The sequence below is a fragment of the Glycine max genome, chromosome 10, assembly GCF_000004515.6.
Source record: "Glycine max cultivar Williams 82 chromosome 10, Glycine_max_v4.0, whole genome shotgun sequence".
Classification (NCBI taxonomy): domain Eukaryota; kingdom Viridiplantae; phylum Streptophyta; class Magnoliopsida; order Fabales; family Fabaceae; genus Glycine; species Glycine max.
This window is the reverse complement of record NC_038246.2, coordinates 24,549,107-24,568,258: the sequence shown is the minus strand read 5'-3', so window position 1 is coordinate 24,568,258 and position 19,152 is coordinate 24,549,107. Positions and strand designations below refer to the sequence as shown.

The 19,152-nt window shown below is 33.8% G+C and overlaps 1 pseudogene; it reads left to right on the top strand.

Moving 5' to 3' along the window:
* The first annotated feature begins 2,262 nt into the window (after positions 1-2,262).
* On the top strand, positions 2,263-17,324 carry LOC100787721 (VQ motif-containing protein 33-like; annotated as a pseudogene).
* The last annotated feature ends 1,828 nt before the right edge of the window (positions 17,325-19,152 follow it).

Below are 19,152 nucleotides of genomic sequence, written 5' to 3'. Positions count from 1 at the left end.
CTACTTTTTGTCATAAGTGTGCCACTATGTTGATTAGCTGTGAACCTTATGTTTCACTCTGCTTGTTTCTCCTAGGCGCACTTGCTTGATGGTCGGGCTAGTGGTGGTGCAAGTGTTGATTCAGCTAGACAGAACCTTGCTGCAACTTTTGTTAATGCATTTGTAAATGTTGGCTTTGGTCATGTACAATGATATTTAAAGATTCAATATGTTGTAATTGATGTGATTTTGGGTTAATGATCTCTTCTATTCTTTAATGTGTTCTACTTCTCACTTCACATTAAGTAGTGTCAAGGATAAATTAATGTATGTTCCATCAGATTCTTCAAGCAGTGCTTCTTCTTGAAATTGGCTTTTAAAAAATAAGGAACATGGGAAGACTAGTGTTGCAACTAGTTTGCTATGAAATTTCTTACCCAAAACAATTTTTCTTATCCGTGGGTGGACCATATAAATTTCATTTTTAAGACTAGTGTATCATGACAGGGCATGATTTTACTCTGGGATGCTGACTTGGGACTTGCTCATATTGATTATTACTTCCATAGTAATGATAATCATGTCATTGTTGGTGCATTACTGAGAGTTGGAATTGTGAATTGTAGTATGACACATATCTAAAGTATGACACATATCTTCTTAGTTTCTAAAGTACATATCATTTTACTCCTTTTCAGGAAATGACACTTCTAGGTGACTATATACATAAAGAAGACACTTCAATCAGGATTGGTGCAATTATGGGTTTGGGAATTGCATATGCTGGTTCCTAGAATGAGTAGATGTTTTGTTTTTCTCACAATTATGTGTGGGATAAATGTGGTGAGAGATTGCATATGTAAGTTTCAATGCTATATTTAATAAGCTTAAACTAGGTTTATTCTTAATTAATTGCTTAACACTTGTGTAGTTGTGTTTGTTGTAAGGTCCAAACAAGAAACTTTTTTGTTCCTTTCTCTTCACTAGGCTGTTACTTTTTGGTTGTTCAACCAATCAAATGAAGTAAATTCACATTAACCGTGTTGGATGCTTGCAGTGTCTTGATGTCCTATGTTCTGGACATTAATTGTGTTGTGTTTAGTGTCTATGTCGGAGTTGGTGTTTCATAGGCAAGTAACGAGGTAAGCAAAGCACCTTAATGCATGTACTCCCACCTTAGAATGAAAGTTTATTCAAACTTCTACATGGTAAATATCCTATCCTTGTTTTACTTTTGTATATGTTAGTTATACTTTCTTTAATGAACAAGAAATATCATGTCCAATTTTATTTTCTGATAAATGTCACATTTTCTTAGTAGTGAAAAGAATTCACATATCTTCCATAAATTGGTGAATGAAGTAATATGTGCTTCAGGTACTCCAAAAACTTTTGTGTTGGATCAGCAGTCTTCGGAATGCAGCCACAACTTACAATTGCGTCATGAGATGTAATTCTTTTAGGTTTGTAAATTTTGAAAATTATTACTTAATTATAAAATTCGTTTTAACAAGTTATATATATGTTTGATTATTTTATTTTGCAGCTTTTTATTTCCTTTCAAATTTTCTATCATGAATTTCTTATTCGTTTAACTTTTGATCATGGCATAGAGATGGAGTGTGAAAACATTGGACATAAGGATCAAACTACATTGGTCTTTCTCGGCCCAACTTCAAGGAAATTATTTTCCACATTACAAGCTAAACATAATACATTGGTCTTTCTCTCACTTTTAGCTGGTATGTTTTTTTCTTTTTTTGCCCTTGGAGCTACTGGTGGATTTACATATCTACTCACTTCGGATAAACCCATTTTTTAGAGGTAATCACTCACTTAACTTTTTTATTACTCCCTCCTTCGGTCCTTTTTTAAAATCTTGGGGGATTGCCCATGCCTTTATAAGCTCTATTTTACCCATATCTATAGTTGATGAAGGATCTCAAAGCTACTAATGAGTATTTATCAAGATATTTCACTTGTAGCTTTGTACTCACAATTATTAGTGGATTTTGGCATCTACTAATGACACTACAACAGTACTTCACAATTATTTATTAGTAGTTGAAAGTTCAAACAACAAAAAACAAACACAAGCACAATAAGCAAAAGCAACCCTCTTTTCTTTCATTCAACCCTCCTTTCCACCCCCCCCCCCCCTCCCCCTCCAAGCCTTGTTTTTCACTCTTCTATATTTCTTCTCCAATCCCCACCCAAATCACCCCTAACCCCTTTTGACAGATATTAATTTGTTGGTTTTGGTGCAAGGAGAGACAGAGAGACATGGAAATCACCTCAAGGCTTCAAGAGAGAGAGAACCACAATCACAATCACAACAACAACAACAACAATGGCATCCAAATCCCAACACCACCCTTCACTACCAAAATCATTCCTAGATGTGACTGCAATCCTTTTACCCTACCACTTTTTTCCAAGCTGACACCTCTACTTTGAAGCAAGTAGTCCAAATGCCTACTGGCTCATCAGACACCACAAAACAAGCATCACAAGATCCACCACCATCATCCAGAAAATTCTAAAGCTTTTAGCTTTTAGTTTTAGTTAGTTGGATTAGTTACTTAGCTTGTTAGGCTTTAGGTTAGCTTGTTGGGCCATGGGTCTAATTAGTTAGTAAAGGTATACAACTTTTTAACTCAATTATAAGGAGCTTTGGATAAAATTTGATATTAGTATTTTTTTTATCGAATCCTCTTAAACTTATTAATTGAATTTCGATTGTCACATGGTTTCGATTTCTATTTCTTCCGTTCTAATATTTTTTTCACCTTTTTTTATTTCTTTTTTAAGTATTGATGCTGAATTTCAAATCCTAGAATAGGGTTTTATCACCCTTGGTACATGTGTTGTTACTCTATCTTCTCTCATTTCGCGCGCTGGTGGAATACTAGAGCTTAATTAGTTTAAACAAATTCTTAGCCACAAGGGAAATGCAGATAACAACTACAATCTACAATAGCCAGTATAGAAGGCACCTACCTCTAATCCAATCCCTATATAGCTGGAAAGAAAGTTGCAAGAGGATATGTTTCATATATATAATAATTTTCAAAACGATTTCAACACAAGGATTTGGTTTGATGGGGGAGAAAAGTTTATTATTCCTTGTGTTATCATCCAAATAAACTCTTGTCCCGTAAATTATGTGTAAGAATAACAATTTTATTTGTTCTCATAATTTTTGCAATATTCTTTATAATATCATATTTTTCTTAATTTCTTTCTCTTAATTTTCCATCTCTCTATACTTAAATTGTAGAAATTATTATAAAAATTAATTAACGTGTAAATAAACATATTCAATACTGTTAATTTGAAGGATGGCAATTGAATAGTCAACGCTAGTTAATTAGGCAAACAAAAATTCTAGAGCTTGCACAATTATTTTTTTTACAAAGAGCATGGCTAAACAAAAACAAATGCATGGAAAACCTCTAGCTAGGGAATTGCAAAAATTACTTCGATAAAAAAACTGAACCGAACTGGTTTTAAATTGTTTTAACTTGTTTGATTTTATATTAAAATAGTCAAATTGATTTAGAAATTGGTTCAAAATCAAACTAGTTTTAAAAAACTAGTTTTGAACGATCTTTTTTACCAATTTTAAATTGACTATTCAAAGAGCTGAACATTCAAACAAAAGCCAAACTGATTTTCTAGAAATAATTAGATTAATTGAATTGGTTTTATAAAACAGTACACTCATTTTATCTTAAACTAGTTCGACAAACAAATCAATTTAATTTAAGTTCGTTTACAATTCAATTTAATTCAAACTATTTTTTTTCAGACTGCCGCACATACATGGATCAACAGTGTTATTTAATTTTCCACACCTACGATCAGAATTAAGTTAGATAAATTTCTTTCATTTTTGATCCCCACCCTCACTGTGTACCTTATAATGATATATATATCTTGATCCCCATAAATCATAGAAAATCTTTTTCAGAAGAGCCTAATATTCTAAAGAAAATTATTCTACAGACACATTCAAGTCCAAATAATATTTCACTACTACAAAATTGGCATTTTACATCGGTTAAAATGCCGTTTCTACATCGGTTTTCACGCGTCATTGTAGCTAGCATCGTTGAAACAATCGCGTCTTTCTACATCGGTCGAACGATCGTCTTAGAATGACGCGGTTCAAAGACGGGTCTAGAGCCACACTCGTCTTTGAATTGTGACCATTCTACATCGGTGGTCAAGACAACCGATGTAGAATGTCTCGTGTTCTACATTGGTTGTCAGGATAATCGATGTAGAATGTCCTGCGTTCTACATCAGTTTTGCGTAATAACTGATGCAGAATGTTAACCAATACTACATCGGTTTCTTTAATAACCGATGTAAAATTATTGATTTTTTTATTAAAAAAAATATTTTTCTTCGTGAATGGCAATAACAATGCAAATATAATTAAATTTTCCAGAATTGAAAGACGTATACAAGACACAAACCACACATTCACATAGACAAAAGCACACATTGATAAAATCCGTGATCATGGAAAGAAAAGAAAAATAATAAAACTAACGAACATGATAAATAATAGGTCATACATTTATGAAAACAACAAACCAGGTAGAGAGGAATAACGACAAACATTTCATTCTCTAGTTAAGATCAAAAGCAAATTTTAATAACTTCCTACCACACTTAACTGAATTTAGGGCCTATTAGAGACTCAAGCTCCCCATTTAAGAATTAATATCAACATTCCATTGAAGTTCCAAATTTTAAATTTGTTCTCTATGCTACTAAAATCTAGATACCCATAGCATTAGAAAGGATATTCCTAACGCAGGCAAAGATAAGGGATTGGAATATCCCAGGACAAATTGAAGAAGTATAAGCAAGTCAGGAAATAAAGGAGTAAATTGCAATGGTAAAGATGAAGTATAAATGGAAGGTATTAGTTATTATAGATAATCTCCTCATCTCTTATACCTACAAACTAGGAGTTATCTTTTATAGGACATTTTAATTGTAGTACTTAATCTAAATTCATAGGGCCGAGACCCAGAGAACATTCTTAGATTCTCAAATGATTCCTTGGTATTTTAAGAGTTCTCAAAATGTGCATTGGTTAAGAATACTATAGTATTATTTACCATGTTTTCACATCTTATAGATTGAAGGACAGTTCTACAAGGAATGTTGCCACATAACACTGGCTATTTTTATTAACAAAAACCAAATTGAACCAATTTCATAGCTTTTAGGGGAGCAAATGAAAAAGAATGACTAAGACCTCCAACAAGAGTATATATAGTTGTGGCACCATAGAATTTACTCATCAAGGAAAAGAAAAAAAATGTAGTTAAAAAAACAAGACACCTCCCAGGTCATTGAGCTACTGCACTTGTAAAAATGGACAAGGAAACTTACCACTAAAATTCCCTCTAGAAGAGATGATTTAAGCTGGCAGACTTCATCACAAATTGTGGAATTGATTTATTCATTCCCGACTGTACTTTTTGCAAGAAATCTTTGCAGATCCCTGTAAGAAATGAGGTTATTCAACTTATTGGGAGTTGAACCATTCACTATAGCAGGAACTTTGAAAATAACACTAGAGAAAATGAATTTAACATTGGAGATCTATATTTCTGCATTCAAACATAAAACAACATATTTAGCACCCTCCCTTAAAAAATGCTTCTTTGGAATTATTTATGATTAATTCAAATTAATGTAAGTATCTTAATGTTATTACCCGTCAAACCATAAGACACATAAAATCCAAGCAAACTTAATTACCTTTGACACTTTTGGCCACTACATGCATATATGATATATGAAGTTCAAATTTAAATTCAACTTTTATCCATATAAAGATGTAATAATTAAGCACTACTATTGATGTGACTGAATCAAATTGAGTACAAGTATGGAATCAATAATAAGCTTAATTGGAGCTTGACTATAATGCTTTAATAGTATTGCTTTTTGCTTAGAAAAATTACAACAAGCTTAATTTTAGCTTGAAACTTATTCACACAAAGGCTATAACTTAGAAGATGGGATAAAAAGAGTGAGAAAAAAAACAAAATTAGCATTTTAAATTCCAGAGGTTATTGTAATATGTTAGAGAGGGGAAATAGAAAAGAATAAAAAGAGAAAGGGGCAATAGAATTAATAAGACAAGAAAAGAAAACAAAGAATTCCTCTAATATGCATGAAAAGAAAACCTTCTCTCTTAGAGTTATACGTAAAAGGAAAAAACATCTTCAACCACAAAATTAGAAGAAATAGTATCCAATTTCCTAATTTAAAAATTGGACGACAAGGAATTTATTTCCTTAAATTGTGATGTCATCTGTAGTTCCTCTGTAGTGCCATCCATTTGCTAATAAATAAATTAACAATATTCGCCTGTATGACATAATATACAGGTGTTGAATGTCCCGTGAAGGTGCAAAGTGAATAACCAGGCTGTATTATTGTTTTCATTTAACTTTTCCAAACCATATATGAAAGAGAGTTTCTTGTATAACTCTATTTTTATCAAAAGGTTTTCCCCTCATGGAATTAAGCTCTCTCCATCTATCTATCTATCTTTCTTAATTAAGCAATCGCTCTCACTCTCTCTCCCTCTATTTTTCCCTCTCACACATATCTCTCTCTCAAATTAAGAGCTCTCTCTCTCACACACACACTCACATACACCCGAAAAACAGCTCACCAGATGAGTTATAGATTTCGACATAGCGCCAATGTAATTGCCGCCAGTCTGTGAAATCAGCTTGATGAGATTGAATCGCTCGGAGCCATGGTAGTTGCTCACCGTAGCCACCACTCGTTCCATGCCTTGAACCGAAGAATCTGCAACTTCGGTTAAAAATAAATAAATAAATAAACGTTATTTTGTAGATGCAATTGGCTTTGATGTTTTGATGATGATCATGATGATGTGTTGCAATTGATGCAAATGGGCTTTTCAAGATTAAAATTCAAGACAATACTTCAAGATTACAAGTCACAACATCAAGATGATCACTAGAATATTAGGAAGGGAATTCCTAATTGAATTAGCAAAGGTTTGGCCAAGTGATTTAAATTAAAAAGTGTTTCTCAAAGGTTTTACTCTCTGGTAATCGATTACCAGAGGATGTAATCGAATACCAGTGGCCAAATACGTTTTATAACAGCTACAAAAATTTGAATTCAAAATTTTAGACTGTGTAATCGATTACACAATTTTGGTAATCGATTACCAGCAGTTAGTAAACGTTTTAATTCAAATTTTAAAAGCTGTAATCGATTACACAATTACTGTAATCGATTACCAGACAGGATTTTCAGAAAAATAATTTCAAGAGTCACAACTTTTCAAAGGCCTTATTCATGACCACCAATGGTCTATATATATGTGACTTAAACACGAAATTGCTTAGAGATTTTCAGAACAACAAAGTGTTTATCCTCTCAAAGAGCAAATTCATTTTATCCTCTTAAGAATTCCTTGGCCAATTCAATTGCAATTCATTAAGGAATTATTTGAGTGCTCAATCTGTAAAATCCATCTCTTTCTAGAGAGATTTGTTCTTCTTCTTCTTCTCATTCTCTAAGGGATTAAGAGACTGTGAGTCTCTTGTTGTAAAGGAATTCTAAACACAAAGGAAGGATTGTCCTTGTGTGTTTAGAACTTGTAAAAGGAATTTACAAGATAGTGGAACTCTCAAGAGGGTTGCTTGGGGACTGGACGTAGGCACAAGGGTGTGGCCGAACCAGTATAAAACTGAGTTTGCATTTTCTCTTCCCTTAATCTCCTTTATTTATTATTGCTTTATATTCATATTCAAATTGTTTCATTTGAATTAATATTTAAGAAGATTGTCGTTAAGGGAATTCATAACTTGAGTAAAAAGTGAAATAGATTTTTAATTAGGGGAAACAGTTTGGAATATATTAATTCAACCCCCCCCCCTTCTTAAGATATCTGAGGCCACTTGTCTAACAAGTGGTATCAGAGCTTCATTCTTGTATAAAGTTTAGAAGCTTCAAGAAAAAGATGGCCTCAGCAAATTCCTTATTTCTGGAAGGGAATTCTATCAATAGACCTCCAATCTTTAATGGAGAGGGTTACCACTACTGGAAAACCCGAATGCAAATTTTTATCGAGGCAATAGATCTAAATATCTGGGAAGCCATAGAAATAGGGCCTTATATACCCACAACAGTAGATATACTTGGACACTATTTATTACACATAAAAGTGATTCATTCCAAGCATTTAGGAAACTTGCTAAAGTCATACAAAACAAGAAAAATCTCAAGATTGCATCCATTAGAAGTGATCATAGGGGTGAATTTGAAAATAAAGATTTTGAATTATTTTGTGATGAACATGGTATTGAACATAATTTTTCTGCACCAAGAACCCCTCAACAAAATGGAGTTGTTGAGAGGAAAAATAGGTCATTGGAAGAAATTGCAAGAACTTTATTAAATGATACTTCTCTTCCAAAGTATTTTTGGGCTGAAGCTGTCAATACTGCATGTTACATCATGAATAGGGCCTTGATAAGACCTATTTTAAAGAAAACCCCATATGAGTTATTTAATGGTAGAAAACCTAATATTTCTCATCTACATGTTTTTGGTTGCAAGTGCTTTGTACTTAATAATGGTAAAGATAATCTAGGAAAATTCGATGCAAAATCTGATGAAGGCATTTTTCTTGGATATTCATTACAAAGCAAAGCATATAGAATATATAATAAGAGAACTATGAATATAGAGGAATCCATTCATGTTACCTTTGATGAATCTAATGCTATATTGTCAAGAAAGAATATGCTAGATGACATTGCAGATTCTTTAGAACATATGAACATTCATGAACAAGATTCCAAAGGAAATGACAAAGGAAACAATGAAGATCCTCCAGAAGAAGCCAAATCCAATGATGCACTCCCAAGAGAATGGAAAACTTCAAGAGATCATCCCCTCGACAACATTATTGGTGATATCTCAAAAGGGGTAACAACTAGACACTCTCTTAAAGATTTATGCAATAATATGGCTTTTGTATCCATGATTGAACCTAAAAATATAAAAGAAGCCATAATAGATGATAATTGGATCATTGCCATGCAAGAAGAATTAAACCAATTTGAAAGAAATAATGTGTGGAAATTAGTAGAAAAACCTGAAAATTATCCTATCATAGGAACAAAATGGGTTTTTAGAAATAAATTAGATGAACATGGTATAATTATTACAAATAAAGCCAGGTTAGTAGCAAAAGGGTATAATCAAGAAGAATGAATAGACTATGAAGAAACATATGCTCCTGTTGCAAGATTAGAAGCCATTAGAATGCTATTGGCATATGCATCCATAATGAATTTTAAACTTTATCAAATGGATGTTAAGAGTGCCTTTCTAAATGGCTTAATTCAAGAAGAGGTATATGTTGAACAACCCCCTGGTTTTGAAATTCCTGATAAACCAAACCATGTTTATAAATTACAAAAGGCTCTTTATGGTTTAAAACAAGCCCCTAGGGCATGGTATGAACGATTAAGCAATTTTCTTCTAGAAAAAGATTTCTCCAGAGGTAAAGTGGATACCACATTGTTCATAAAGAGAAAGCATAATGATATTTTGTTGGTTCAAATATATGTTGATGATATAATCTTTGGATCCACTAATGATTCATTGTGCAAGGAGTTTTCCCTTGATATGCAAAGTGAATTTGAAATGTCAATGATGGGAGAACTAAAGTACTTTCTGGGATTACAAATCAAGCAAACTCAAGAAGGTATATTCATCAATCAATCCAAATACTGCAAGGAATTGATCAAAAGATTTGGGATGGATGGTGCAAAACACATGTCTACACCGATGAGCACTAATTGTTACTTAGATAAAAGATGAATCTGGTTAGTCTATAGACATAAAACAATATCGAGGTATGATCGGATCTCTTCTTTATTTATCTGCTAGTAGACCTGATATTATGTTTAGTGTATGCATGTGTGCTAGGTTTCAATCCAACCCCAAACAATCACATTTAAGTGCAGTAAAGAGAATCATGAGATATCTATTAGGAACAATCAATTTAGGATTATGGTATCCTAAGAATTCAACATGTAACTTAATAGGATATTCTGATTCTGATTTTGCCGGATCTAAAACTGATAGAAAAAGTACAAGTGGAACTTGTCAATTTATTGGATCGGCTCTTGTCTCATGGCATAGTAAGAAACAAAACAGTGTTGCTTTATCTACTACTGAAGCGGAGTATATCTCTGCCGCTAGTTGTTGTGCATAGATTTTATGGATGAAGCAACAATTATCTGACTATGGCATCATTCTTGATCGCATACCTATTAAGTGTGATAATACTAGTGCCATAAATCTATCCAAAAACCCAGTTCAACACTCTAGAACTAAACATATAGAGATTAGACACCACTTTCTTAGAGATCATGTCCTAAAGGGAGATTGTGTATTAGAATTTGTTGATACTAAGAATCAACTCGCTGATATTTTCACTAAACCTCTCCCCAAGGAAGTGTTCTTCTCTATTAGAAGAGAACTAGGTCTCTTAGATGTAAGAGATTTAGAAGAATAGGGATTGATTGGTTGATTGAATGGTTGATTGATTGGTTGATTTACTCTTACCTTTTGATTATAGATGGTTTTGTTTGATCTTGTTTAAATTCTTGTTTTTATGATAGAATTTATGATTTCTTGTGTATATAATAATTGAATGATTGAGTTTAGTGTATTAGTAGTGAAAATTAGTCATATAGGATGTATTTGAGCATAAATATAGATATTCTCTTAAGAAACTAGCCTAGGATAGGCTCTGGTAATCGATTACCATCCAGTGTAATCGATTACACATGAACAGGCAGCCTATAATCGATTACCAGAAGGCTTATTTGGCCTGTAATCGATTACCAATACCTGTAATCGATTACAATGCGTCATCTTCTATAAATACTCACGAAATCAGAGCTGCTGCGCAGCCAAAGCATCCTCCACGTTTTCCTCCATACCTAGAACTTCAAACCTTCAATTCTCACTCAATTCTTCACCAAATCACGTCCCGTAAAGCCCAATCTTCCTCTTTTTCACTTCTCTTTCACTTCCACCGATCAAAATCCAGAAAAACTTCATCAAATGGCAGAGCCATCAAAGAAGAGAAAGGGATCATCCTCCACCGCTACCACTGCTGCCCATCGCCGGCACGGCCCATCCGGAGCACCCACAACACCTATTCCTCCTTCTTTGTCATCTCCAAGATCATCAACACTGTTTTCATCCGATGATCAACGTCTACGGTACCTTTCTCAGTTTTCTTCTAGAATAATCTTAGATCCTAAGTACCTAGACGTAGAGTTCTTTAATGATGAAACGTTTGATTGCTATCAAGTGTTTCAAAATTCTGGTCTTGTTGATTTCATGTCATTAAAATTGCCATATTATCCTGAACTTGTTAAGGTCTTCTACTGCAATTTAAGTATTCAGGATGGTATTATTATGTCTAAGGTGCATGGTACTTCTATGGTCATTGATCAGTCACTTTTCTTTTCTTTGACTCATTTACCCAGTCAAGGTGCACCTTTTGAGGGCACCATTGTTGATGACTGGAAATTCGATTATTCAAGTCATGATGCTCGTCGCATGGTCTGCAATGATCAAGCTGAAATGACCGGTAGATTGCTGGCCGGGTCATTGACTTTTGATAATCGCATCATGCATTATATCATTGTTAGAATTTTGCTTCCTCGGTCTTCAAATTTAGCACAAGCCTCTGAGGAGGATTTGATTCTTATGTGGGCTTTTCTTACCAGTCGTCAGATCGACTGGGCCCATTTGGTTCGGTACCGAATGCATAAGGCATTACGGGCCAATGCACCTCTTCCTTATCCACAATTGATTACTCTGTTTTTGCGTCATTTTCAAATTCCGCTTGATGATGAACCCTTTGTTCAAGTCAAGCGTTCTTTTGCAATTGGTGCTGGTGCAGTGACCTCCTTTGGGTATCGTAAAGATCGGAATGGACAATGGCTGAAGAAGGATGCACTCCCTCCTCAAGATGAACGTACTCCTTCACCTCCCCCTCAACGTGAAGATTCCGCACTCATGAATGAAGTCCTCTCCGAATTACGGGGTCTTCGTTCTTATGTTGGTGACCGCTTCGACTCGTTAGATTCACGCTTTGCCGGTATGGACATTCGCCTTACACAACTTGAAGAGGATGTCGGATACATTCGTCAGAGTTTTGATCTTCCTCCACCACCTCCATCTTCTTAGATTTTAGTTTCTGACTATATGTCTTTTTATAAGCCGTGTATTTTGGCTTTTAGTTTCTTAGAATTTACATTATTATGCTAAGTACTTTGCTTATTTATCCTTTGGTTTTTAAATTTCAGTCTTGGATATTTTGTGGTTGTTGACATTTTATGTTATTTGAATTCTGGTTTGATTATTTCTTGTTTGTGAGTTTGGCTTATTGTGTTTAATACTCTGATATTTATATCTTGCTACTCCATTGTTATGTCTGTGTTGATTTCCGAGTTCTTTGGCTTTTTTATGTTGCCAAAGGGGGAGAAAAGGTTGCTTAACAAACTTAGAAATCAAGTGATCATGTATTCCGAAATATAGGGGGAGTAAACGCATGCACATTTTATCTATATACAATTGTTTGTTGCTTGCTTGAATCTTGATTTCAGGTATTGTATTGTCATCATCAAAAAGGGGGAGATTGTAGATGCAATTGGCTTTGATGTTTTGATGATGATCATGATGATGTGTTGCAATTGATGCAAATGGGCTTTTCAAGATTAAAATTCAAGACAATACTTCAAGATTACAAGTCACAACATCAAGATGATCACTAGAATATTAGGAAGGGAATTCCTAATTGAATTAGCAAAGGTTTGGCCAAGTGATTTAAATTAAAAAGTGTTTCTCAAAGGTTTTACTCTCTGGTAATCGATTACCAGAGGATGTAATCGAATACCAGTGGCCAAATACGTTTTATAACAGCTACAAAAATTTGAATTCAAAATTTTAGACTGTGTAATCGATTACACAATTTTGGTAATCGATTACCAGCAGTTAGTAAACGTTTTAATTCAAATTTTAAAAGCTGTAATCGATTACACAATTACTGTAATCGATTACCAGACAGGATTTTCAGAAAAATAATTTCAAGAGTCACAACTTTTCAAAGGCCTTATTCATGACCACCAATGGTCTATATATATGTGACTTAAACACGAAATTGCTTAGAGATTTTCAGAACAACAAAGTGTTTATCCTCTCAAAGAGCAAATTCATTTTATCCTCTTAAGAATTCCTTGGCCAATTCAATTGCAATTCATTAAGGAATTATTTGAGTGCTCAATCTGTAAAATCCATCTCTTTCTAGAGAGATTTGTTCTTCTTCTTCTTCTCATTCTCTAAGGGATTAAGAGACTGTGAGTCTCTTGTTGTAAAGGAATTCTAAACACAAAGGAAGGATTGTCCTTGTGTGTTTAGAACTTGTAAAAGGAATTTACAAGATAGTGGAACTCTCAAGAGGGTTGCTTGGGGACTGGACGTAGGCACAAGGGTGTGGCCGAACCAGTATAAAACTGAGTTTGCATTTTCTCTTCCCTTAATCTCCTTTATTTATTATTGCTTTATATTCATATTCAAATTGTTTCATTTGAATTAATATTTAAGAAGATTGTCGTTAAGGGAATTCATAACTTGAGTAAAAAGTGAAATAGATTTTTAATTAGGGGAAACAGTTTGGAATATCTTAATTCAACCCCCCCCCCCCCCCTTCTTAAGATATCTGAGGCCACTTGTCTAACATATTTCTCGATGCGTTCCATATGATGTTCTAACGTTATTTCTCTCAATAGTCATACTCAAATCAAGCATGGATTGAAATAACTCAAAACCTAAAATGTGGCTACCTATTGCAAGAAAGTAATGCAAATGAAGTTGCAAAAATTTATGCACATCATGATAGATGCTGATTTTCTTTGGATTATTCACTCTCAATCCGAATGAATAGGGTGTATTTGAGGAGTACAACATCATTGCTTAATCATATATATATATATATATATATATATATATATATATATATATATATATATATATATATATAGGTTAAATTTGAAAATTATCCCTAAACAATTAAAATTTTAGAATTTTAAAGCTTAATCAATATATATTTTTTCAAATATACTCTAATCTAATACATCATTGCCAGTTGGGTAAGTATAAGAATAAAGTTATTTAATAAGGATAAATTACATATATTATCAAAGTAAAGTTTTAATTTTAATTAAAAAAACAGTATAAAAAATTATCTATTAACTAAATCTAATTTTTGTTCATTACCATAACTATAGACTCGAGTTCCTAGATCTCTAGACTTTTAGCGCAGTAATCCAAACATTTTGTAGTTCTATAAGTATGGTTATATTCTAAAGTCTAATTGTCCAAGTTACTTTAAAATGGCAATCTCAAATCCCTAATTAACAGAGCATACGATACAAAAAACAACATTAATCAACAAAATGCCAACTATAACCTATGTAGAAATCAGCTCCAACAAAAGATTCCTGTATAATAACTAAAAATTAACAATTCTAACCTAGTTACAATAATTTAAAATAAAATAGTAAGGACAAGTTAGTAGAAAGTGCCTTCCCTTTTCTACATTTATTCTCAGCTATAACAGAATAAACAAACAAATGAAAGGGAATGCACATGCTGAGGAGTAATGCCTGGCACGTACCAATTATAGTTGTCAATAAATAAAGATACTTATGGTTGCAGGCATTCTTGCTTGTGATTTAGCCTCCAATGGATTATTTGACAATTTCCAAAGTTGCAAACCACTTACAGCTCAAATTTTGAGAAATAATCTTAAGATCAAACATAATATTTTCCCCAACAATCATGTTATAGAAGAAAATTCATAAAAGAGCATATACAAGAGTTGTTTAATATAGGTTATAATATACACTGTCTCCCCTCATCTCTCTTCCAATTCAGAAAAAAAGATTTAGTCATTCCACTTCATTTCCATTAGTTAAAGTCTTGAAAACTCTTAAACAAAATGTCATGGAGAAATCAACATAAGAGTTGTTCTAACAAAAGCACAAAATTAGCAAATTGCCAATGCAACAAGCCAACCAATAAACTACCACGTTTTACTGGCCAAGAACTAATTTTTATAGCCATGGGTTTATTATTTCATAGCAATTAGAGAAAACTGAGTAGACATTACCTATTTGAGAACTAATTGAGCACAACTCCTAAGGAAGTGTATTCTTCATTTGGTGGCATGGTAATGGTGTAAAACTTCAATCTAATTAGCAGTCATGTATCCTTATTCCCCAGGCAGATATTGTGATGAGTATTCAAAGCATGCTTCCACACAATTAATTTATGTACAGAAAATGGGAGAAAGAAAAATAGATTTGAAGCTAAAGTAAGTTAAAAGAATTTCCAATATCTAACAATTTTTGAACCTGGAGCAGGGAGTTCTGGCTGGAGCAGAGCACCTAGCACACACATACACATTTTAGAGTAACAACCAACAGATCCTCCAACCTCTCTTTCCATTCACGATCAGACACCAAATTCTTTTCAAGAATGCCCACCAAATCTCCAGCAAAACCACCCAAGTCAGAATCAACTTCTTCCTTTAGTTTTTCAAACATAACTCTGATTGCCACCATGACTTCCTGCAATATTTGATTTTGGGAGAAAAGAAGTGTCAAAATATTTTTTCTAGGTATTTTTAAAATTAATGAACAGTGACATGAAAGTTGAATAAGTTAACTCCATGTGGCCAAAGGCACGATGTTTCCAGATTGGAAATGGTCTAACTCCATACAAGTCGGTGCTCGAATTCCGGCGCGGGGGCGCGGCCTAGGTGAACTGAGTTGATGTTGTCTCGACGATGACGATGATGCGGGAGTTGTCGCGGAGGTCAATTTGCGGCGAGTGGAAGGGGTCACCGTTATCGGAGAGCAAGGAGGAAGGAAAGGTGAGTGGGGCACCATTGTTTCTTCTCTCTCCCCGGCTCTCTATGATGGCAACAAAAATGGAAGAGTCAGGATATAGAAAAAGTAATATATAGGATTTTTAAGCTAATCCACTTATAACGTTCCACGTCATCATAGAGAGAGAAAAATACATATTTTCAAAGACGGTCTTTTAAAACCATTGTCGTAAAACATTTTTTAAGCCAATTTTCAGAGACCCGTCTTTAAAAAATTATAGGTATTTACGAAAATGCCACTACTTTAGTTACTACATCGTTTTTCATACAACCGACATAAAAATGGTGTCGTAGAAGGCCTCTTTTCTAGTAATGTTTTTTTCATGTTCTCTCACACATAATTTTTCTTCACCAACACTTCATACAAGTTTGTGATACTGGTAGATTAATTTGTGGCCTCGTTGGTCTCTAGCCAATTATCAATAATGAGCTTAATTTGCTGTATTTTATGTATAGACGTGCACCAACTATATGTTTGTATATATTAATTAACTATACAACTAGATGGTTAGCAGAACGTGGCGTCTCCATGTATATGTCTTAACTCTCCAACTTTGTTTCTAAAATAAGTTTCTCTCACAACACAAAGTTTCTCCTAAATGGGGTAACACAAATACTTTGGATTTCACAGATGGTTAAGGGAATCAGAATTCCCCCAATACAATTAAGATCAATTAAGGCTGATGAAATAATGAGCCTCAAACACAAAAAATATTATATAGTTTGTGGTCATAATCTAGAATTACATGGTCTTAGTTAATATTTTCTTAAAATGAACTATTTCTTAATTTATATAAAAAAATTAATAACATTGCATCTCATCACAAATCTAAACCATATACGTACGTGATTCTATAGTATGTATTAAGTTTTCTCTAAACATCTTCAAAGTGTATAGGCTTTGTATACCCCACCAAAGCAGCAACAAGGCTTCAAGCTCTACGACAGGAGGAACAACACCCTCAAGAACAGCCTTATGCTCAACACCTTGATGCCCAATTTTGCTCACAATCACAACAACAACAACTCTCCAAGCTTCTCATCAAGTAACATTCCTGAGATCCTCTCCCCAGGCCTTCTTGACTTCCCTTCCCTTGCTCTTAGCCCTGTCACACAATTTAATGATGACCCATTTGACAAGTCCTCTCCTTCATTGGGGAACTCATCAGAGGAGGATAAACCCATAGCTGAAAGGGCTTCTACTTGCATCCCTCTCCCATCTTTAATCCAAGAGACTCAGAACCATAGCTCTTGCCTCTTTTCCCAGTTACTCACCTAGAGTCTCATCGGAATCACCTTCTTGAGGACATTGGAGAATAGATTGTGTTCCTGAGTTATGGATGATTTAGATAGAGAGAGAATGGTTGGTGGTTAATTACATCATGGGTATCTTTTTTATTTGAATGGTTCATGGTTTCCTCCATCAACAAGAACTATTGTAGTGGTACTACTGGTGGTGACAGTGGAACAAGAAGCAGTAGTGGGGAATTAAGGCTTTGTGAAAGACAGGTAGCCTTTCATTTTCTTTATTATGGATTTTTGTTTGGGAGAGTAAGTTGCATAGCCTTCTTTTGGCACTTGATTTGAGGAGTAATTGATACTGTCTAATACTAAAGAACACATTTTCATTCACACTAAGGTACAAAACAAGACGGTGTTTTAAATTGTATAGTTTTAAAACAACAAAACTTTTAAAATTATAGTTCCAAATAACATGATATTTTCTTTAATTTTGTGTCTTTTTATATGATGGTAATTATGATGAAAGGTTAGACCCTCTTACTAGATATGAATCATTGGCTACATTCATTTGGAAACAAATGACACCTCCATGCAACATGGAATGTAATAGCACAAGACCAGCAATTGCTATCCATATTCTAGACATGAGAAGGAGAATATGTGAACCTTTATCTAGATACATCATTGGCAACATTTGGTGGCCACTAATGGTGTTCTGTACAAAACACAAACTGCAGAAACTATTGTGCCATATTTGGTTAGCATGGATAGACATTTTGTGGAAATTATTTCAATATGTTTTTTTAAGAGTCAAAAGTGAACCTAATATCCTAGGGAGCTCTCAGTGTATGGAGCTGACTCAAGGTATACATTACAAGAAGTACATTAACAATCATAAAGAAGTTGTCAGAGAAATTTATCAATTATTTTTTCTTCCCTACAAAAGCGCCATGAAATCTACAAAATTTTCACAAAGTAATATTTATTATTTTATTCATAAATTAATTTACAAGCCAACAAATCTGGAATCCCCACATACTACTCTGTCATTATTGTTTTTTCAAAAATCTATCATTTGGTCAGATGCACCAAGCATATATAACTTAACCATCTCTAAATTGAATACAGCCTATTGGATTTCTAGCTCCAGCAAGTATTACAGGCATAACAAGATATATCATGCTTCCTAAAACACCTATCCTATTGGCATATATATATATATATAACCCGACTCAAGGAAAATCCAATTACTCAGCTATTGAACTGTCAGAGGTAGGGTCCAACAAACTTTCCTCAATGGACTACTGAGTGGATGCTAGTGAAATGAACGACACAAAGGAAGACCTAACCACAGGTTCCTTAAGTAGTGTTGCTATGCAATTGATAGCAGTAGGGACTCCACGAATAGGTTGAGTAGGTTTCTTCAACTACAGATATAATAACCATTAGTTAATCATTCAAATTAACAACCCCATAAATTATTCAAAATTAATAATAGTTGCTCATAATTTTAGATATATGGAGCATAACTTCATAGCTTCAATGATATCTTTGTCAGCATGTTTGATGTATCACCCACTGAAGTCGAAACTTTGTCAGTAAAGCTGTCATGATCATCAACAATTACAATTACAATCTCCTACAGGTGAACATAGTGTTTCAGTAATGATGTTGAGAAAGGAAGGTATACAATAATAAATAATTCACAAATATACAAAAGTAACAATAAAACGAATGCAGATCCTATACTACCATATATAATAAAATGAATGTAGATCCTACAGGTCCTAAGTTCTTACTGCCATGAATATATATAGATGGAAGGATATGTACCAAATTGTTGGCTACTTGAAGAATTAGTGTAT